Source organism: Macrobrachium rosenbergii, chromosome 51, assembly GCF_040412425.1.
Source record: "Macrobrachium rosenbergii isolate ZJJX-2024 chromosome 51, ASM4041242v1, whole genome shotgun sequence".
In the NCBI taxonomy this organism is placed as follows: Eukaryota; Metazoa; Arthropoda; class Malacostraca; order Decapoda; family Palaemonidae; genus Macrobrachium; species Macrobrachium rosenbergii.
The window spans coordinates 43,397,383-43,417,382 of NC_089791.1; the positions used below are offsets into that span (position 1 = coordinate 43,397,383).

Below are 20,000 nucleotides of genomic sequence, written 5' to 3' on the forward strand. Positions count from 1 at the left end.
CTACAGAGGACAATAAACGTAAGCCTACCAGCAGCAGAGGAGGAGAAGTTCTTACCATTTACGAAGTTTTTGTTGGAGGGAAATGGCGCTGAAGTTATTAGCTCTTCCTTTCTGTGGACCTCGAGCTCTCTCTCTCCACGGCACAGGAGGCTAATTGAAGTCCAGCGGTGGCGGGACTTTAGATGCTCAGAACTGAAAGAAAAATATAAGAATATATGCAAAAAATAATCTTATATGAATTGGGATTTTAATTCTATTTAAAAATTTGGTGTCTTTTTTTTTAGGACATTTTAGGTTAGTATGCCGAGCTGCGTGCGAAGATTAAACTTTTTTTTTAATAAAGTTAGGTAACTCCAAAAAATCCTAAAATAATTAGGACTGCATTTCGCCTTATAAGTGTATCTTTTCTATATGATAGTGCTCCTGATGCTGAATACACAAAACACACACATACACACAAAATCATTCTTGTAACAATTATATTTTGGTTCACACACTTCCATAATGTCTTTTATGAACCAAATAACTGCCATCTTATATGTCTATTCCAGTACTACAGAATTAAAATGTTCTATTTTTTGTCACTGTCGCTTAGCTTTTTTTCACATCTTGAGCATATCTACTCTTCCTTCCCTAATTGAAAACGATATGAAACAAGTAAAAAATGCGCCGAAGTTTCTATGGCGCAATCGAGTTTTCTGTACAGCGTATAATGCTGTGTGAAACTCTAAGTCACGGCCCATGAAAATTTCAGCCGCGGCCCATTAAACTTTCAGCCACGGCCGCTGGTGACCTGTGTTGTTGGCACCTATAGCTGTGCCAGACGTACGATCAGGGCTAAATTTAGCCTTAAATAAAATAAAAACTACTGAGGCTAGAGGGCTGCAATCTGGTATGTTTGATGATTGGAGGGTGGCTGATCAACATACCAGTTTGCAGCCCTCTAGCCTCCTCAGTAGTTTTTCAGATCTGAGGGCGGAGAGAAAAAGTGCGGATGGACGGACAAATAGCCATCTCAGTAATTTTCCTTTACAGCTAATAATAATCTGTATCATTTTCGGAGTTAATTTTTTGTGGAGAAAAAATACTTTTGTCTATTATTACTTTTTCTTTCCCTTGATACGAGGCGCCACTGGTAGCAGGAGGAGGTTAGTGGATTTCAGATGTTAGCGTTCCTCTGTAATAAAATGTCATTTCGGTGCAGTAACATTAATCGAATAACGTTTTGTCTCTTCGTTCGACCCTGTAAATATCTGCTTATTACCTTCTGATCACAGCCCGTGCCTGGTCGGGTTGTAACAACAAAAGTATATTTTCCTCATTTTCAGGCTTCCTGTCACAAGGTTGTAAATAATGTCATGTCACATCAACATTCAAACCTCCACGATTGATATTTCATTTATTATCTACTCAAGACATTCTCCTACAATCACACATTACGTTACAACGTTATAGATGATGAGATGTTATTTCACAGTAAAATTCATTCCTCTGGAGTTATCATCTTTTTAGTACAGCCTCAATATATTCCCCCTAGCCCCAGGGGAGGCCAACTGCTGTAATCAGCAGTCCCTTCCTCCATGATAGGCTTATTATCCATCACTCTTGGACGGCTGCCTGATTGTTACTCGCTCTAAAGTTGAAATATTAAAGGGGCACCACCACTGGCTGTGTTGACAGTATTACTTTTCCACTCGGTTGGAAATCATGACAGTTTTACTTGTAACAAACGATGCAATATGATGACACCTATGATAATGGGAGTAAAGAAAGTCTAAGCATCAATAATAGACTTTGGTAGAGTAAGGCTTCTGTTAGTATTGTTTGCAAAAGCCTGGACAAAAACGAAAATCTGATTTTTTTTTCAATATTTTCTCACCATTGCTTACCCCCGAAAAAAGAATACTCATATACAAAAAAAATTCAACAAAACTACTCGAAATGGGTATAAGCTGATACCGTCTGTCAATCGTAATAGCTATTTAACAATTTCTTTTTTCAAAATTCTTTATACAAAGAATTCTCTACAGATTTCATTGTCATCGGTTGAAAATCATGCCAGTTTTACTTGTAATAAAACGATGCGATATAATGACAACTATGGTAATAAGAGTAAAGAAACTCTAATCACCATTATTATTATTATTTCAGTAGATGAAACCTATTCACATGGAGCAAGCACACAGGGACCATCGACTTGAAATTCAAGCTTTCAAGGAATGTTGGTTTCAACCTCCCACAGCAGACACCATACTGCAGCAGTAACTGATCATGACACAGAGTCAGTCATTATTCATCGCTCTGGGGGAGACGCGAACCCGCGACATCTGAGTGGCATGCCACGACACTAACCACTATACCAGCTATGAAAGACTTTGGTAGAGTAAGACTTCTGTTATCATTATTTACAAAAGCCTGAACAAAAGCGCAAATCTGATTTTTTAAAATATTTTCTCGTCATCGCACCTCCCCCTAAAAAAAAAAAAAACATATACATAGGAAAAATGAAAGAGAATGACTTCAGATAAGTATAATCTGAAACCATCTGTCAATCGCAAAAGCTATTCAACCCCTTCTCTTTCAAAATCCTTTATACAAAGACTCCACTACAGATTTCATCGTCATCCGTTTCTGATAATCTTGTACAAGATGAAAATACATATTTTTTTAAAAGTTTCATAGCCATTAACTGAAACTGTTGATACCAACCTCCACAGATGTGTTTCCTACCCGTACAACAATTAATCAACGTTCTACCCGGCGTCAGATAACTTACAATCAATCAACTATAGTTTCACTGGAAGTGATTCCCAGAAACTGGTGGAACTTTTATGGCTTCTGTTTTTCTTGTTGTTTGTTTCCAATTCTTCTTCCCTTTTGTATCTAATTTTTTTTTCTCAGGGGTTGACTGGGGTAGGAACAGGATTGCACTTTAAACAACTTTTCAGACCTGTTTCATCTTAATAATAATAATAATAATAATAATAATAATAATAATAATAATAATAATAATAATAATAATTAATAAAAAAAAATCTCATAGTCATGAGTCACTGAAGTGGTGGAGAAATCCACAATGGTGTGAGTATAAATAAAATATATATATACATATATATGTATATATATGTGTGTATATATATATATAATGTATAATATATATATATATATGTATGTATATATATATATATATATATATATGGTATATATGTATATATATATATATATATATATATATATATATATGTATGTATATATATATATATATATATATATATATATATATATATATATATATATATATATATATATATATATATATATATTTACACTTACATCATCTGTGGATTTCTTTCACAATGATAATAATAATAATAATAATAATAATAATAATAATAATAATAATAATAATGTTATCGTCTTTATTATTATTATTATTATTATTATTATTATTATTATTATTATATTATGTAATATTATTAATTCAAGCCATTTAGAGAACTTCTTTGTAAACCAAACTCCGGATTTCATAAAATCTCCATAGTTAGACTTTTATATCTTAGTGAAGGACCTTACGCTTTTTTTTTTTTTTTTTTTTTTTTTTTTTTTTTTTTTTTTTTTTTAATTTCAATAGCTCTTTCCGTCCGAGGGTCCATTTTACCTTGCAGACAGAATGTAATGGATGCTTTCCCTTCCTCGGTTATAATGGTTTTCCGTTCGCCACGAGGGTGAATTTGTCACCGGGATTTTTGGGAAAATATTTACTGGCCTCGGGCTGAATCCTTTCCGCTTTCTTCTTTTCAAAACTGACTTTCGTAAAACTTTAATTCTTCGAGCTTTCTTTTTAGGATCCAGTTTAAAACCACATTCTTTATATTAATTTTGATATCTTTTTCCTTTTCGAAATTCCCTTTTGTAAAACTAATTCAGTCTTTTTCCAGGTTCCAGTTTTGAAAAAGCTCATGAAGAAAATTCAACCCCCTCGAATACCAGAAATAAGTTACAGAAATAAGTTAGAGCTGAACATAGAATTTAGGACAAAGGCCAAACGCTGGGACCTAAGAGGTCATTCGGCGCCGAAACGGAAACTGACAGTAAAAAGCTTTGAACGGGGTAACCGAAGGAAATCCTCGCAGTTGCACTATTAATCAATTGTTAGGAAAGGGTCACCTTACCTTAGTTAGTTAGTTATTTTATTGACAAAAGTATACAATAATTAGTACAAATTTGTCCACAAACGTGACATAATACAAAATATACAAAGTAAACAGTAATCTCTGTTCTTGCAAGTACATGGCCTATCCAGAAAAAAATTATTAACAAGAAAAAATAAAATATCATAGAAATAACATAATCCTATAAGATTATAAAAATAAACGAAAAAGAAATCTTACTATAAGGAAAAAAAAGTGGTTACATAACTATTCAAAATCAAGTCCTAATACAAATAATATTTGATAAACGAAAATTTACTTGAAGAAAAACATAAAACAGTTCCTTCGGGTTGCCCCAGGTCCCTCAGTGTGAGGCACCTCTGATGTCTACCAGAGAATCGCTAATGCATCTTCCGGTGTATTTTGCATCTTCCAATCTTGGACAGTCTGGGATGCATCTTAGATATTTGCCGAGCTTATTCTTAAACACATCTACGCTCACTCCTGATATGTTCCTCAGATGAGCTGGTAATGCATTGAACAGACGCTGCATTATCGATGCTGGTGCGTAGTGGATTAATGTCCTATGTACTCCCCTTAGTTTTTTATGGTACAGTTTTGGCCACTATTAATCTACCTCTGCTTGCCCTTTCTGATATTTTTAGCTCCATGATGTTTTCGGTAATTCATTCTATCTGTTTCCATGCCTGTATTATCATGTAGTGTTCTCTTCTCCTTTCGAGACTATATAATTTTAAGAATTGTAGTCTTTCCCATAGTCAAGGTCCTTAACTTCTTCTATTCTAGCTGTAAAGGACCTTTGTACACTCTCTATTTATGCAATATCCTTTTGGTAGTGTGGGTAGCATATCATATTGCAATATTCAAGTGGACTACGTACATACGTTTTACAAAGCATAACCATGTGTTAGGCTTTTCTTGTTTTGAAGTGCCGGAACAACATCCCCATTTTTGCTTTGCATTTTGCCAATAGCATTGCTATCTGATCATTGCATAACATATTCCTATTCAACATCGCACCAAGATCTTTAACTGCTTCCTTATTTGTGACTGTCTCGTTATTAGGTCCCCTATATGTGTAGGCTATAGCATTCCTTCTTTATCACCATAATTTATTGATTCAAATTTATCAGAGTTAAATACCATCCTATTTACCTCTGCCCATTCATATATTTTGTTTAGGTCTCTTTGTAGCGAGTTCCAACCTTCATCACAAGTAATTTCTCTACTTATTCTTGTGTCATCGGCGAAACTTCTCACTACTGAATCCTTAACATTGCTCTCTATGCCTGCAATCATAATAACAAACAGCAATGCAGCTAACACCGTACCTTGTGGCACACCGGATATTACCTTTGCTTCATCCAATTTCTCGTCGTTTGCAATCACTATCTGTATCCTGTTTTGCAAAAACTCTTTTATCCAACTTCCTACTTTGTCCACAATATTATGTTTTCTAATTTTTTTCGCTAATATATTATGGTCTACCTTGTCAAAAGCTTTTGCAAAGTCTAGGTAAACCACATCTGTATCTTATTGGTTTATCATATTTTTATATATATTTTCACGGTGGACTAACAGTTGGGTTTGTGTACTTTTTCCGGGTACAAAACCATGTTGACCTACATTAAACAAACTATTTTTCATTAAATGTTTCATTATATTTTTCTTCATTACCCTTTCATACACTTTCATAATATGGGATGTTAGACTCACAGGCCTATAATTACTTGCCTCTAGTCTTGATCCACTTTTGAAAATAGGGGTAATATATGCTAATTTATGTTCATCATAAATCTTGCCTGTATCTACACTTTGTCTCAATAATATTGCAAGTGTCTTTGCGATAGAATGAGCTACTTTCTTTAACAAAATGGCAGGGACGCCATCTGGTCCGGCTGCTGATCCATTTTTAATTTCATTAATAGCTTGCACAATATCGGCTTCACTGATATCTATGTCTGATAAATATTCACTACTTTCATCTCTTATTTTTGTACCATCTTCATTATCAATTCTAGGTGTAAATTCTCTCTTATATCTTCCTGCTAATATGTTGCATATTTCCTTTTTTTCATTTGTCAATCGCCCTTCAATTCTTAGAGGGCCTATTTCTATTCTTCTTTTATTCATCTTTTTTGCTTATGAGTAAAATATTTGGGGGTTTTGCTTGATATTTTATAGGGTCTTTTCTTCTGAGTCCTGTTTTTCATTTTCTCTTGACTGTATAATCTTTTATTCTGCATTTTCTATCTTACTTTTTAGTTCCATCACTTTCCATGCATTCTTTTCTTTTGCAAGACCTTTTTTCCACTTTCTAATTTTCTGGAACAAGGTCCTTCTGTCTCTTGGTATGCATGACTGATGTTTACTTTCCTTTTTCAGTATATATTTATCCACTATTTTCTCTAACATTTTATATAATATATCCGTATTTACCTGTATATTATCACTTACGAATATGTTTTCCCAGTCTTTGTTTACTTCTTCATTTATTTCTGACCATTTTATATTCTTACTATAGAAATAGTATTTTCCATATCCTTCCCACTTTTTCTTCTCTTGCTTAACTCTGTTTTCACTTGCTTTGGAACGGACTGTTAATTCTATGACATTATGGTCTGAAATACTCGTATTATACACTATTATTTCTTTAACATAGTTCACCTCGTTCACAAATACCAGGTCTAAAATATTATCCTTTCTTGTTGGCAGGTGATTTATTTGCTGAATGTTATGTTCTAGTAGCATATCTAATACCTTTTCAAATTGCCTCTTTTCTTCTGCGCTACTATTATATTTTTTTACATGTATAAATACAACCACAATCTCCTATTCGTTCTTTCCAATCTACAAAGGAAAGTTAAAGTCTCGGATAGAGTATAGTCCAATCTTTGTGATTTCTACATATATCATCCAATTTGTCTATTATTATGTCAAACTCTTTAGTATTAGGGGGTTTGTATATTACAATGTTCACTAATTTTTCAGATTCAAATTCTACCACTATTAATTCACATTCTGTGTTACTATATTTCTCACAGGTTTTTCCTTGATTAACGTATCTCCCATATATCGCGGTTCCCCCTTGATTCCTATTTTTTCTATCTTTTCTATCTGATCTATAAGTTTGGTAACCCTTTATCCAATCATCATTACCAGTCTCTTGGGAATACCAGGTTTCACTTATATTCATTATATCTATTTTTTCAGTTTGGGTTAATTCTTCTAAGAACTCTATTTTTCTTTTTGAGTTACTCGAAACTAAACCCTGCGCATTCATCACTATGATGGTTTGCATGTTATCCGCATTATCTAATATGGGTAATAATAAGGATTTTCCCATGTCTCTTTCCTGTTCTGATATGTTGTGGTTTTCTTCATTTCCACTGCTTGTTCCTTGCACTGTACCTAGGTGCTGATGCCTCATATCACGATGCTGACATTTCATAACGTGGTGTTGGCTTGCTTTTTTCCTTCATCTCATGGTCTTTGTTCCTTTCTTTACTTGCTTCATTTTTACGTTGATTTTTAATATGTATTTGATTTTGATTTTTGTTCTTCATGGCTACAGGATGCATAAATCTACATTTTTTGTTGAACCTACATCCTTTTCCCTCTCTCAAGTTTTTGCATATTTTTGGATGTAGGTCGCTGCATTCATCCCTCATAGCCGTCTAGATATGCACATTTGCCATAAATCTCATAATTGTGACATATCTTGGGATGCTTGTAGTAACATCTTTCACCGAATCTGCAATTCCCTCTTTTCAAAAGGGTGCAGATTGTATCTTTCTTTTCTTTTTTTTCTTGCTCTTTCCCACCAGTATGAAGATCCAGGTACAACCTCATTGGGATTTTATTTTGGGTTATCATGTCATAATTTATTTCATCATATGTATGCTGCTGTATTGCCTCATATGTAGAATCTGTGAGTTTCTCTGCATCCATACTCTTATCCTGTTCTTTGTTTTCATTATTTTTTTCTATCTCTTCAATCTTATTTTCTTCTCCTTTTCCATTTTCCTCTTCTTCCTCTTCCTCATCTTCTTCATCCTCTACTATTTGCACATTACGTCTTGATTTAATAACACTGTCTATCCATACTAGACATGTTGAGCAAATACTTTTGTGTCCTTATTTTTATTTTGCTGGACTTTTGCACATGTAGGATGAGTAGGTACATGGCATGCATAGCATTTCCTGATCAGATTTTGTGGATTTACAATGCTAAACAACACATTACATAGATTACATGCTTTAGGCATTCGTTTTCCTATTGCATCAATCAGTATATTCACTATATTCACCTTATTTTCTTTGTTGGAATGTGTTGATTGATGTAAACTTTCTTTATAAGTCTCTTGATCACTTGAAATTTCTTTAGTACTCCTTCAATTATTTTCATTGTGCTTTCTGCAGGCTTGTTCCAGTTGAAGGATCATATCCTTTCAATATGTCTGCGAATATTTCTGCATCTTTTTGGTTGGAGTTGTTATTGATCTCAATGATAAGAAACCCTAGTTCCCTGCTTGCCAAGTCATCATATTGGTTATCTGCAAGGCAAGCAAGGTTCCTCCATTTCTTACCACTGTTGTTGCTAGACACTTCCATGATGTTCAATTTCTAATAATTCACTCGAAAAAACAACTTAGTCGACGCTTTATCGTGCTATTCTGACATTAATCTAATCACCGACAGTTCACGAACACTTCTAGCTATAGGTCATTCGCTAACTGTATGTTATACAAGTGATATCAGGTTGATTATTCAGACCAAGAACGAATACGTCTCACCGAGAGAATGTCACATGAGTGGAAAGTAAGACAGAAGAAAGAGAATATGAACGGAGGTACAGTAAAAGGAATGAAAGTGGTTGTAGCTAAGGAATGAAGGGACGCTGCAAAGAACCTTAAATAATGCCTACAGTGCACTGCGTAAGGTGCACTGATGGAACTAATCTTCTACGAGGAAAACCGCCATGAAAAAAGTTCGACCTTCTCAAATATAAGAATAAGTTACTCACACAGTCTAGATATGTGTTTCAGTATTGGTAACGGTCATGAAGAAGTCATTTACTCTAAGAAGTCAGTAAAACGTTAATGGTACTGACCTTACGCTTATTCACACGATAACTGATCTTACAATTTCGGCCTGAATCAGACAAAAACCATTTACATTAACATTATCCTCCAGCTAGAAACTTAAGTCAATCTTCTGTTGCTACTTTCTGCTAAAGACAGCACACACACATTCACACAAAACTTTGTTCCAGTCTCACTTTGACACCAAACCAGCCACTCGAAAGTTTTCATGTTCTAATGCCCGCATCGCTTTCACTATAAAAATTTCCAGTTTCCACAACTTACCATTTTCGTTTCCTAATAATGATAATAATAATAATATACAGAATACATGTTTTTTAACATGTATCAAACAGGACTGTCACACCTTGATTTAATCAACATCCTCGCGAGAAAGGTTTCATATTCCGTATTACAAGTAAATCTCTTGATAATAGATTAAATAAAGAAGTTTCTGATGATAAAATAAAAAAGTTGCTGACGACAAGTCCTTCTGAGAAACTGCTTTCTCTCTCTCTCTCCCAAGCTGACTCAAACGTGCGGAAATTTAAGCTTGGATAAATCCTTTGCTCATTATATTCATACCGTTCAATTTAACTCTGCAATCCCACCAAGTTTATGTCATGGCAAACGACAATCTTTCTTGAAAGATGGGCATATTCTCTCTCTCTCTCTCTCTCTCTCTCTCTCTCTCTCTCTCTCTCTCTCTCTCTCTCTCTCTCTCTCTCTCTCTCTCCGTTTTAAAAGGCATTTAGTCAGATGCATGACGGGAATAAATCATGATACCTGATTATTTGTACCAAAAAAGGAACATTTTTTATATAAGAAAATCCTGTTAGATTAACGACAAGAGATTGCCTGTGATTTCACTAAGAAACTGCTATTAAAAACGAATAAAATTAGTGTCCTCTACTAGAGGATATACATGTTGATAACATAAGTATATGTACATATAAATATATACTTAAAAAATATCTATATTTCAGTGTGCCTCTGTTGACTGGTTGGTTACACCCAATATGGCGAAGGATACGAGTCTGGCAACTTCATCTCATAACGCTTCGTCTGAACCGAAAGGTTATAACAGCTAACTTAGGGGGGGCCACCCCGTCTATAAAGAAAAGCCGTAACTTGATAAGAGAGAGAGAGAGAGAGAGAGAGAGAGAGAGAGAGAGAGAGAGAGAGAGAGAGAGAGAATTCTTGATAGCAAGGGGACTGCTCACTCCAACTACACATAGCGTTTAACCAACTGGCACACAGATAAAGGTTTATCGCTCGTTATCAAGGGATAAAATAAACTTGACGAGGGAACTGCTGACCGGTGTAGTTACCGAGTTGTCAATTAAGTACGCTAGTTCTATGGATTACTTATTCTTTCTATCTATCTATCTATCTATCTATATATATATATATATATATATATATATATATATATATATATATATATATATATATATATATATATATATATATATATATGTATATATATATATATATATATATATATATATATATATATATATATATATATATATATATATATATATATATATATATATATACGAGAGAATACTCTTAACGAAATATGAGAGAACAGAGAGAGAGAGAGGAAGAGAGATATCCATTTTGAACATTTCACTGAAAAGAAACAATTACCTCTCCCATCTACACAAGTTCTGAGTTTAACAAGCCAATTATATAAGTTTCACCTACTATCAGCTCTGTATTCTTCCTGTATCTTGTTTTTAGGTAAAAAAAAAAAATGTCCAGGAATGAACTTAAATAACACAAGCATTATTTAAGATTTACAGGCTGCAGTTCTCGAATTACAGGACTAAAAGAATTAACTTTTTAAAAAGGTTAAATTTAATGGCAGCTCACCGAATTATTAAGTAGAACGCACATTGATTACTAAGAAATGGAGTAGACTGCAATACAGGCTTCGGAATGTTTCCCGGGCATTCTTCATAAAATGTCTCCCTTTTCAAAGGCTGAATCTAATGACAGGTAAAAATTTTATTAGGTAACAGAAAGTCAGGAAGGAAGATCATGGAATAAAATCATGGGCCTTCACGGTAAAGCTAAAGTTTAGTCAGGAAGGTAACACGATTTGATAAAACCTTTTGGGAAAAATGGGTCAACGGTATTTGGTTTACACAACTCGAGACTCATAAGAAATGATATTGCTTAATTATAATCACCGAACTTTTAAATAATAATAATAATAATAATAATAATAATAATAATAATAATAAATAATAATAATAATAATAATAATCTAACGCTGTGAAATGAAAGTCAAAGTACGGATGAGAGATTTCCAGTGCCTGCTCAGCCAGCGTAATAATAATAATAATAATAATAATAATAATAATAATAATAATAATAATAATAATAATAATAATAATAAGGAACTAGACCCTCTCTTAAACGAGTCCTGTTAAATAGGATGGCTGCATAATTTGAATTAATTTTATATTGGGTCTTCTAAATCTTCCTCATAATTCTCTGCTCTTTCACGTTAATAATAATAATAATAATAATAATAATAATAATAATAATAATAATAATAATAATAATAATAATTTCTAGGCAACCACTGACGAAGTTCTATAAGGTATTAGTCCCTGACAAGTAATGGTATCCACAACTCCTTTTTTTTTATCTAAATTAAACACGGAACACTCCCAGAGTTCACAACAGAGAAAGACTCATCAAGATCAAAGCTATTTTCACCAGTAACATTCAGATGATCTATTTTGCTCATTCTTAAATGAAACAATTTATTTTTTGTATTATTCCTCGGTATCCTATGTCAAATCATGCGAAATTTAGCGGAATATTGTGAAAAACAGATGGATTTTTACTGTTATTTAAAGACTGAGGAAAAGACATATTAAGATTGATAATCAACTCAGCCTCACAGGGTAAACCCTTGAGGTGTCTTGGGCCAGCTGCCTACCAATGTCACTTTTGTTAAGCTGCTTTTATTGGAACGTTTTCCCTGCTGACAGACTTCATGAAAAAGATTTCCATTTTGCTTTTAATGTCTGGGCAAAGGATAACGTCTTTGTCGCCGATATTATTATTATTATTATTATTATTATTATTATTATTATTATTATTATTATTATTATTATTATTATTATTATTGTTATTGTTATTATTATTATTATTATTATTATTATTATTATTATTATTATTATTATTATTATTATTATTATTATTTAGAAGATGAAACCTATTCATATGGAACAACCCGACAGAGTCCACTGACTTGAAATTCAAGGGTCCAAAGAATTTGGTGTTCGCTAGGAAGAAGCAAGAGGAGGTAAAGGGAAATACAGAAAAAAGGGATCTCACTTATTAATTAATAAAAAATAAACTAATAAATTAATAAGTAGAAAAATTGTACTCAAATGCAAGGATAGTAGTATTAGGGTAGAAATGCATCGCATCTTCGCTTGAACTTTCCAAGTTCCAAGTGGTCACATTTCGGCTTGCTGAGCGACAAAGGAGTGGAAGCTTTGCCGAAACCTCGGCAGCAACTCCTTTACTTACAAAGGTATTTTTACAACTCCTTTACATACAAAGGCATTTTTCTGGTATGCTCGGAGATATTAGAAGAATTTCCGAGGGAATAAATGTCGTTGTAAAATAGCGTTTAGAATAGCCCGGTCGACTTCATACAAGACGACGGTTGCTCAACATTTATTATCTAGTCGGCAGCGAGGACCACAAAGGGTGTTTGGAATGGTCGTGATATTAACGTCAGTATCGGGAATGGGATTATAGAGGAGCCGGTGAAAGCCAAGACTCTCTCTCTCTCTCTCTCTCTCTCTCTCTCTCTCTCTCTCTCTCTCTCTCTCTTACATAGGCTTCTATTCTCTCTCAAACTGTCAAAAATACTCATAGAGATAGTACGACACTTCAATAATAGCTCTCTCTCTCTCTCTCTCTCTCTCTCTCTCTCTCTCTCTCTCTCTCTCTCTGTGTCCTTGAAGAGCAAGAGGTCGTACTGCGCTCGTCTCTCAAGCAGGTTCACCCGCGTTCGATCCAGAACCGGACGAGGAAACGAAATCCAGTCTCCTCCTATCAACCTAAGCAATGAATCCCGTACCTGGTTATTAGCCAACTGTTGAGAGTCGCAGGTGTGGATAAAGGGTGGGGGTGGGTGTCCAAGAGAGAGAGAGAGAAAAAGAGAGAGGACGAAAATGGAAAAAAATGTGAATACAGATGGATCTCTAAACATGATTTTGATTTCTGAAGTTATTGAACATAAGAAATGTTCAGCGCTAAGTGAACCACAAGAGCTTCAAGGGTATCAGGTAATATCTTAAAAATAAGTAAATTCTTTATAGAAATAACTAATAATATAAAAAATTTCTGGATTGTTTATACTTTCATTTCATGCTAGCTGATCGTACAGTAGAGAGAGAGAGAGAGAGAGAGAGAGAGAGAGAGAGAGAGAGAGAACTTAACACCTGCAACACATAGAGTGCTAAAAGCAATGAGACACAACAAGGCCTAAATGCCACTGGATCGAGCCAGCGAATGCCGGATGATATTGGTAAAATTTCTCACAAACAACAAAATAAATTAGTAAACAATTAGACCACTGCAAACAAAGTTCCACGAGCTAGAAAAACTCGTGGACAGCAACAAATCAGCACTATATGGAAAACAACAAAATAAAAACAGGCAACTGGTGAATAATTTGTGAAGTGAATCATTCGGTTACCGAATGCATCCGCTTGGTGCCAGTTTGCACCGCCAATTAATTACTCAAAGAACGAGGAAGAGCGATATCTGTCCCTTTATTACTTAAACCCACTAGAATATTACAGTTACCAACTTAACTATTATGAGCCGTAACGTTCTTCCCGTTCATAATGCAGTAGTACTCAACGAATGGAATGGAATATAGAATTTTGGCCAAGAGGCCAAGCGCAAGAAGTCACTCAGCGCTGAAATGGAAACTGACAGTAAGAAGGTCTGAAAGGTGTAACAGGAGGAAAACCTCAAAGCAGTTGCACTATGAAACAATTGTTACGAGAGGGTGGAAAGTAAGATGGAAGAAAGAGAATATGAACGGAGGTACGGTAAAAGGAATGAAAGGGGTTGCAGCTTGGGGCCGAAGGGACACAGCAAAGAACCTTAAGTAATGCCTACAGAGCACCGCATGAGGTGCATTGACGACACTATCCCCCTACGGGATTAGTGCCCAACGAGATACTGGTATAGTTTCTTCGGGTATACTCTAAGACTAATCATGACAGAGTAATATCATCATGGATTTCAGTGAAAGAATTATCATTACGGATTGGGAGCTTATGCAAAGGTCTGGTCAACCCCGCTATATGAGACCCTTGGGGCCTTTAGCTGGTGAGTTCAATGAGGAAAAACGGCATCAGTGATTAAATATAAAAAATACAGCTTCATTAAGACACTGCGAAAAAACTTGAGGGAGACTGAACGAAAGAATGCGGGTGGGCATTATTAGAAACATACAAGAACCCATAGAAATCTGGCGTGCGTGGCAACTGGTCACACTGGAGTGGGGTCAGATCTTGGAGGGGTGACCAGTAAGCTAATCTTAGAAGCTAAATACAGACCTTGGGAGTCTGATGTGAGAGCCGATAGGTTACCATGAGGCCATGTAAATCAACAAAAGGGAGTAAGTAACGATAATGATAATAAAGGTGTAAAAGAATGGAGAATAAGGCCAATGCTAAAACTGTGCATTTATCTCACCTTAGCATAACGGGCCCTAAAGTCATATCGCAAAAATTTAGGGGCTATTTTGTCTTACTTCGTCCGTGGTGAAGGTGTTTGCCAGAGTAATCAGGAATTATGCCACCAAAAATGCAGAAAATATGAAAAATAACGATGGCCATTACTTTTTATGACAAACGAGCATTAAGATGAATAGAGGGGAGGGGGTAACTCTTTTTGTAATTATAATTAAACCATAATTAAACCAATGTTAATAATTGTTTTAGGTATGCTATGTAAAGAAACTCTTTGGATAAAATCCTGTGAAACACCAAAGTCTAAGGAAAGCTTACCAGACGGACACAAGGTCCGATGATCAAAGCAACCATTAACTTATTAACATAATATAAATTACCGAACATAATACGGCTAAAAAGTCCAATGCCATGCCAAAAGATTCATTCCTTTTTTGCGATAACACGAGGCAATAAGGACGAAAGTTACGCATTAAACGATATCACTAAAGTCCATATACCCAAGGTGTAGACCTTTCATATATCCACCTTTGGATGTCACGAACCTCCCCATACGACGCAGAAGAAGACGATTAAAGGATTAATGAGATGGACAGGTAGACAACGCTAAAAAAAAAAAAAAAAAGGTGAGGCAGAAACCGTCGTCGAGAAGAAATCGGAAGAAAATGAGAAGGAATTCCGGCACATTAAAGAGAAGATTAGTGACCGAGAATTAAAAGCTGAAGAGGGAAATGAGTCTGAGGGGGAGCCACAATCAAAAGACTCGGGAGCCGTGAGTGACGAGACTCCAGGCTTCGTCATTAGAGAGGAAAAATGGGACTTTGTCATGTGAGCTCATTTGTGGCGCGACACTTATGACATTTGAACGTCGTAAAAAAAGGAGAGAAAACGCTATTCCCCATACACACACACAAACACACACACACACACACAAAGAAATTGCTCTGGAGTATGAACGAAAGGAGAGGAATTTAAAATCGACTTGATTTCCAACGTGGAAACTTATGTATGAATGTGTGTATGCATAAATATGGATGTATGAATGCGTATATATAATGTATGTATGTACAAACATATATGTACAAACATATGTATATATATATATATATATATATATATATATATATATATATATATATATATATATATATATATATATATATATATATATATATACATACAGTATATATAAAAAATTTAATATATATACATATATCAAAACTTTAAGACATAATAAACCATACAATAATCCTTAGAATTATTGAAAGAAACCTAACGAAAACCCTGATTAATTAACGAAAACCCTAATTAAATGATCCACTTAAAGACTGATCCAGAAGTCCCGCCATTCGGCGAGGGAGGATATGATAATTCCCGCGGAAAGTTCCACAGGACCAGGAATGTCAGAGCCAGTGGCCATCACGTCAACATGTGGAAAAGAGAGCCGCCATCATGGCTCGATGAACATCGGGAATCCAGATTCCAAAAGAGGGTAGTCATCGGAATTCTCCAGCCCAGCCCCTCTCCCTGTAACCCTAACCCCTCCCTCACTCCTTCCCTCCACCCACGGGCCTCCCCCCACCTCCCCCGTCTTCCAATGAAAGGGCCTGTTTTACGACCACTCACTGTCCCAACGAACATGAATGAATGAATGTGAATGTGAGAAACATGACTGCATAAGGTTGTTGGCATGTGCCTAGTTGCATAGCAGGTATGCGTGAGTAGCAAATGTTCAGTGAGTGTATATATATATATATATATATATATATATATATATATATATATATATATATATATATATATATATATATATATATATATATATATATAGATATATATAATATATATATATATATATATATATATATATATATATATATATATATATATATATATATATATATATATATATATATATATAATATACTGTATGTATATATATATAGAGCTCAATGATCATAAGCATAATTAAAACGCAAATTAGAACAGAGGAAGAGAAGACATTAACATGGCCCGAGCTGCACAAGAGTCTTCACCCTGTTTGGAAAACTTTCGTATTTGTGCGAAGTCTTACTCTCAAGCAGCGATCTGCCTGAGATAGCCTCCTAAATGAGAGCATTAAGCCCATTCACAGACAATAAAATTCCCCAGTAAAACTAAATCTCCAAGTTATGGATAAAACATCGGGGAAGAAAAAAAAGTCTCCGAAATTTTTTTTTTCCGGAGACAGCATTATGGAGAAGTGATTAGGGGCCAGAAGGTCCATTTTTCCTCATTGGAAATCTCTTATCGCTGATAAGACTTTTTTTTTATGTTCAGCATGGATTTATAAACATGGCAGTGGTGTCGTATCTCTTATGATTAACACCGTTGAATGTGTAATAAGCAATGTATATATATTTATATATATGTGTGTATATATATACATAATATACATATACATAAATATATATATATATATATATATATATATATATATATATATATATATATATATATATATATATATATATATGTATATATATATGTTCAAACACAGAGAAACAATCATGTACACACTTCATACACGCGTGCATATAATATATATATATATATAATACATTTGTGTGTGTACATGTATGCATGTGTATATACCGTACACATATACATATATATATAAGCGTGTGCGCGTGTGTGTGAATGTGTATATACACACACATATATATATACATACATTATACATATATATATATATATTTATATATATATATATATATATATATATATATATATATATATATATATATATATATAATATGGAATCAGAAAATAGACTGAGATTATGTACGTGGAAATAATTCGGTACTAGCGTGGAGAAAGGCATGGTGCTATCAACTTCTTGCCAAGAGACTGTCAGAGAACAAAAAAAAAAAAAATTAACCTTTAAACCCAACCTCTCTGATGGAAAAGAGTATATATAACGTATACATACTTTTCAGTGGTACAGGAGCTCCAACTCACTCCCACAAAGCAAGAGCGCATTGTTCAATCCCACCGAGGGACAACGAACTGTACCCATTTCCTGGAAATTCCATTCTGCCTCTGTTGATCCAAGTGGTGAATAATGTAGGTTCCCACACACACACTCAAACGCAGACCTTTTTTAAGAGACAAACAGAGGAGCAGAAGTTTGTCTCTTCTATGATGGAACTGGACACAGACTTTTAGTTTTCTGTAAAAGAAAATTATTGAGATGGCTTTGTCTGTCCGTCCGCACTTTTCCTGTTCGCCAACAGATCTGAAAAACTACTGAGGCTAGAGGGCTGCAAATTGGTATGTTCATCACCCACTCTCCAAGCATCCAACATACCAAACTGCAGCCCTCTAGCCCCGGTAGTTTTTATTTCATTTAAGGTTAAAGTTAGACATAATCGTGCGTCTGGCAACGCACATAGGACAGGCCACACATGACCGTGGCTGAAAGTTTCATGGGGTACGGCTCATACAGCATATGCCGAGACCACCGAAAGACAGATCTATTTTCGGTGGCCTTGATTATGCGCTGTACAAAAAACTCGATTTCGCCGAAGAAACTTCGGCGCATTTTTTACTTATTTATTGGAAACTGTTACGCACAGACTGATGGGGTCGCCATGGTCGCTCCTGTGGGTCGTGTTTTGGAGGAAAATCTCTTTGATCAGTGTCCACCAATTTCTCGGCCTGTTTTCTCCAAGTGTTATATGGAGGAAACTTTTTTTAAAAACGAGCAATTTTTTGAGTTTGGCAATAAACACCCTCATATTGATTTTACTACTGAATACGAAAACAACAATTGCTTGCCTTTTCAAAGTACTTTATTTACCAGATCTGGCCAACATGTTTCCACTTTTGTATATCGCAAAGAAAGCTACACCGGTTTTTGGTTCTGAGTTGTACAGCTTTTTTTTTTTTTTTTGTTTAGAACTAAACGGCGCTGGCACTTTATTGCATAAAGCCTTTCCTCTCTCTTCCGACTGAAATCGTTTTCACAATGAGGTGGAATATCCTTTTACTTCACAAATACCTTATGAAATTTATAATTACTAATGTAGAGTAATTAAAAATTTGATGAGGCATTTGTGAAGTAAAATATATATATAATATATATATATATATATATATATATATATATATATATATATATATATATATATTTCACCGATAATATATGCATAAATATAATTCTATTATATATGTAATATGTATATTTTTTCATATGTATATATGTATAAATATATAATATATATATATATATATATATATATATATATATATATATATATATATATATATATATATAAACCTTAATTTTATATATTTCTATAATGATTGAGGACAAGTCTCAACTATGTTATCTCAGGTTAAAAGGTAATTTTGTTGTCTAACCAAAAGCTTGTTCTAAGAAATCGAAGAACAACTGCCTCCCTGTTATACCTTAAAGACACTCTTCTTATTCTTATGGGTTCCTTTGTGGCATACAAATAAACTTGCACAAGATGTAATCTTGAGAGTCATCTTGGTTCAACTAAAAGGATGCTAAAAGTGCGGATTGATTCCCGTCGTGGAGTTAGCCATAGAACGGGTTGTAAGGTAAGTAACAAAGAATTTTCCATTAACATGGAACATGCAAACAAATGCTAATCAGCTATATCCTGTGATACTTTTATTATTGTGAAATCACAGCACAAGCCGATGATGCAACATTCTTCCTTATGCTGGAATGGAATGGAGTGGAAATATAACATTTATGCCAAAGGCCAAACGCTGGAGCCCATGAGGTCATCCAGAGTTCAAAGAGAAACTGAGAGTAAAGAATGTTTTAAAGGTGTAACAGGAGGAAAACCTCGCAGTTGCTCTAGGAAACAATTTTTAGAAGAGGGTGGAAATTAAGATCGAAGAAAGAGAATATGAACAGAGGTGCAGTAATAGGAATGAAAAGGGTTGCAGCTAGGGACCGAAGGGAGGTTTCAAAGAAC

The 20,000-nt window shown here is 34.5% G+C and overlaps 1 long non-coding RNA gene across 1 annotated transcript in view; it reads right to left on the minus strand.

Annotated features, from left to right (window-relative positions):
- LOC136833348 (uncharacterized) overlaps positions 1–20,000 on the minus strand; it is a 159,868-nt gene that overhangs the window by 132,928 nt on the left and 6,940 nt on the right. Inside the window, exon 2 of the long non-coding RNA XR_010851444.1 lies at positions 56–192. This is a non-coding gene — a long non-coding RNA (uncharacterized lncRNA). The remainder of the gene's footprint in view (positions 1–55; positions 193–20,000) is intronic.